Source organism: Triticum aestivum, chromosome 6B (assembly GCF_018294505.1).
Source record: "Triticum aestivum cultivar Chinese Spring chromosome 6B, IWGSC CS RefSeq v2.1, whole genome shotgun sequence".
In the NCBI taxonomy this organism is placed as follows: domain Eukaryota; kingdom Viridiplantae; phylum Streptophyta; class Magnoliopsida; order Poales; family Poaceae; genus Triticum; species Triticum aestivum.
Window position 1 is genome coordinate 673,407,119 of NC_057810.1, and position 3,885 is coordinate 673,411,003.

Consider the following 3,885-nt stretch of genomic DNA (forward strand, 5'->3'; position numbering starts at 1 on the left):
TAGGTGTGGCGGATATGCGTATGTTGAGGTGGATGTGTGACCATATGAGGAAGGATCGAGTCCGGAATGATAATATACGAGATAGAGTTGGGGTAGCACCAATTGAAGAGAAGCTTGTCCAATATCGTCTGAGATGGTTTGGGCATATTCAGCGCAGGCCTCCAGAAGCTCCAATGCATAGTGGACAGCTAAAGCGTGCGGAGAATGTTAAGAGAGGTTGGGGTAGACCGAATTTGACATGGGAGGGGTCCGTTAAGAGAGACCTGAAGGATTGGAGTATCACCAAACAACTAGCTATGATTAAGGGTGCGTGAAAGCTTACTATCCATGTGCTAGAGCCATGAGTTGGTCGTGAGATCTTATGGGCTTCACCTCTAGCCTGCCCCAAACTAATTTGGGACTAAAGGCTTTGTTGTTGTTGTTATTGTTCTGGTTTGTCAGAAAATATCCAAGTATTTGTTTCAGCATATGGTGCTTGTTTGTGATTTTTCAGAAAATTAATTCAGAGGTGGATGTGTGTAAACGCAAATATCTGCTCATGCATAATTTACCTTCAAAAGGAACATCAGAGCACATACCATTGCAATGCATTGTTAAATGATTATTTCAACACTGGCATGGATAAAGATGAACTTACGTCAACTTGTTTTCAATAGTTCACAATTATTATTTCCATACATCACAAACACCAGAATACTTCCCAATAGTTTAAAAGCTTCAATTGAAAGGAAAGCAAGAGTACAAACACAATACTACCGAATTATGGAGTTCCAAGTTCAAAAAAAAAAGATGATAGTAGAGATGACTAGGAAACTGCTACATTTTTTCAATTAGGACCGGAAGTGAACCACAGCAACAGAAGCCAAACCCAACCCCTCTGTTATCTGCTTCCGCTCCTCAGCTGTAGGTGGATATCTTGATGGACATACATTGTCCTTGATCTCAGGATCCAAGTCATCACAGCGCCCACACACCTTCTGTCGTACAGAGATATCTCTGTTATATTAACCGCATGTTCCACAATACACCTAATGTATCGCATAAAATTGCCGTCGGGTTGGAACCCGTAGATGGTGAGCTTAGCCAGATTCTTGTGCTTGAAATCAGGGCATATGGCTTCCACTTCACGTCTGCCTTCTCGCAGAAACAATATTTCTTCCGTAACTCTTTGTTTGTTATCATTATGCACCAATGATCCCACACTGTGATGCACAGCTCTTTTAGGGAGGGTGCAGCTTCAAGAATAAACATTGTCCAAGCTAAATCACATCCTTCAGGAAGATGTTCCAGATTCACATGCTGTAGTTTGTTGAGCGCGGGCTTGAGCAGTTTTGGGCATTCTGGTAGAATCCAAATCTGGGATAGAAAAAAAAATTAACAAAATTACTATTGTCAAATATAACCATCATAGAGTGAGAATGGACAGATAAGATTCAAATGACTAATGGATACCTTTTCACTTCCAAAATCCAGACACAGATCGCCTATGGAAGGAACATTAGCAAGGAGCTGACTTAACTCGAGAGTCTTGTCCGAACGGATGCCAGTTTTAACAAGGCTCAGCTTTGAAAGCTGTGGTACGAAACCGAAATACAACGGATCCTCAGAAGAGAACCAATTATCATAGGTCAACCGTTGGAGTTTTGGTAGACATATCAGCTCAACTCTCTCAAACTTCCCTTGGTCGACCTCGATCTCAACAAGTTGATCGTGTTCTACTTGCAGCACAGAATGGAACCCTGAGTCACAACGGGTTAAACGCAAATACTCCAAGCGCTTGCAAGTGCTGAGGATGTTGGGAATGTCTAGCTCACCAAACCTCATATTTTGCAGCCACAGACTCGTAAGGCCAGCAAATGCACGCGGACAAGCACCAAATAAATCATTCAACTGCTTCCCAAACTGGAGGAGGTCATCAGAAGAGCAGAGGTCATGACGCTTTTTCGTTACAATCTCAAACTCAGCTGTGCCAACCTTCTGGGTTGCCATGGCACGGGCAACAAATCTTCCAATGGTTAGGGAGACATCAGGCAATAAGACAAATCTGATTTTGAGTTCGCTGATGGTAACCTTCGGGCTCCTTGTGCTCAAGATGTTATCCGCTACATGAGCCACAGCACGGTTGGTTCTGAACACTTGCTTGCGGCTGAAAGTTAGGTAGAAGCGTGAGAGCATGGTAGGAAGCTTCAGCAGTTGCTTGGAGAGAATGCAGGTCCTTATGGCATCGAGTGTGTCCACCCTCTCCAGAATGTTGAGCAGAAGGTCATTGGGCAGCTTGCTAAGCCTGTCTTCGCTTGCGTTGCTAGCAGCGGCTTCGTTGCGAGTAGCTTTTAGCTGAAACAACAAATAGTCAGCCTTTTGAGGATGAACCTTATGTTGTGTACAAACACCAGGCACACTTACATTCTGCCTGCGACGACCATTCTTGTTGCCAGCAGCGGCTTCGTTGAGAGCTGATTTCTGCATTGCATTTAGCAGGAAAAAACAACAGATCAGCAGCCTAGCCATGAGGGGATTTCCCCATGAGGACGAATCGAAGGGAAGGACAAATATCAGGCACAAAAGAATCAGCACTTACCCTGGGACGACCGCTTTTGTTCTTCATGGCTGATAGGATCAACAAATGACCTTAGGATATCTACCTTATTGGATCTGTGACAACGGAGGACGCCTGAGCTGGCCTTATTCGAATCCCCCGTTCTCCTCCTCTGTTTATCTAGGCCGGCGCAACAAAGCAGACTAATCGCCGGCGAAAAACAAATCGGGGACGCCAATTTATTAGATCGATATAGGCGGCCCCTCCACCTCCGACTCGGCCCGCTCTCCTCCAAAAGGGAGGAGATTATTCAGAGGAGAGGGAGGAGGATCCGGATTTACAGCTTCTCCGAATAAAAATCACTCCTTTTGGACTGCCCTCGTCGCACAATCCGAAATCGGCCTTCTCTCTTCCCTGATTACACAAGGAAATCAAATCTTCTCCCGCCTCCGTCTCCCGCGAGATTATTTCCCCCGGAACGCAGCCAGGCATAGTTACCCAGGCTGCATAGGTGGTGGCCGGCGGCGGACGGCAGGGCCGGGGGTTGTCACGGGGGATGGCAGTGGAGGAGAGTGGTGGGTGGCCGGCGGAAGACGGCAGGTTGGGTAGGGAGGCTGCCGCAGGGGACGGCACGGGGTAGAGTGGTGGTGGGCGGCGGGGGAGCGCCGAGGGGGGTGCCGCAGGGGGCGGCGGCGCCTACGGCCGAGGGGATGTATCCGCAACATCGGCTATGGTTTCCTCTTATGCTACCATTTTGTTTTTTGAGAGAAAGTTCTTCTGATTCTTTTCTCCCCAAGCGTTTGGGCCACTTGACTGAACATCCTAAGCGGTAGGGCCATTCTTCTTCGGCCCACCGACAGAAAAATAAACATCTGAAAAAACAGAATTAGCGCCAATGATTTTATTATCTAAAAAAAAGCTCCTACGATTCTATAGGAGGGGGACTTTTGGTCTCACCATGTATGAAAATAAATTAGTAGCAAGGTATCTTGCATTTTTCCTGTGTTCAATGGAATGAGACATTCTCATCGACTACGAGGCACCTATGATAACTTGTGAAAAAAAATCATAAAAAGAAAAATCCCCTTTGAATTCTTTTCATAAAAAACAAATTTTTGGCAAAAAATAGTATAAATAGTGCCCTATAATAAAAAATGAATTTGTTATTTTTGCCCTGAAGTCAACGCTCATTTTTAGTCGTGAAAAATTATATACTAGTGCAAAAGAAAGTCAAGTTTATTTCTAAAAAAACTTCTAGACTATTTTGAATTTTTTTGTAATTATTAAAAGAATCCCAAATACGGTGCAGATACAACAAGAAACCAAAGTGTATTTCCCCAATTTTATAC

At 44.9% G+C, this 3,885-nt stretch overlaps 1 pseudogene across 1 annotated transcript; it reads right to left on the reverse strand.

Moving 5' to 3' along the window:
* Nucleotides 1-622: 622 nt before the first annotated feature.
* LOC123139114 (uncharacterized) lies at nt 623-3,260 on the reverse strand (annotated as a pseudogene). The gene is made up of 4 exons (XR_006469458.1): nt 2,579-3,260; nt 2,404-2,460; nt 1,453-2,334; nt 623-1,356 (listed from the first exon to the last, which is right to left on the reverse strand). The product of XR_006469458.1 is annotated as an uncharacterized protein (transcript).
* Nucleotides 3,261-3,885: the final 625 nt, after the last annotated feature.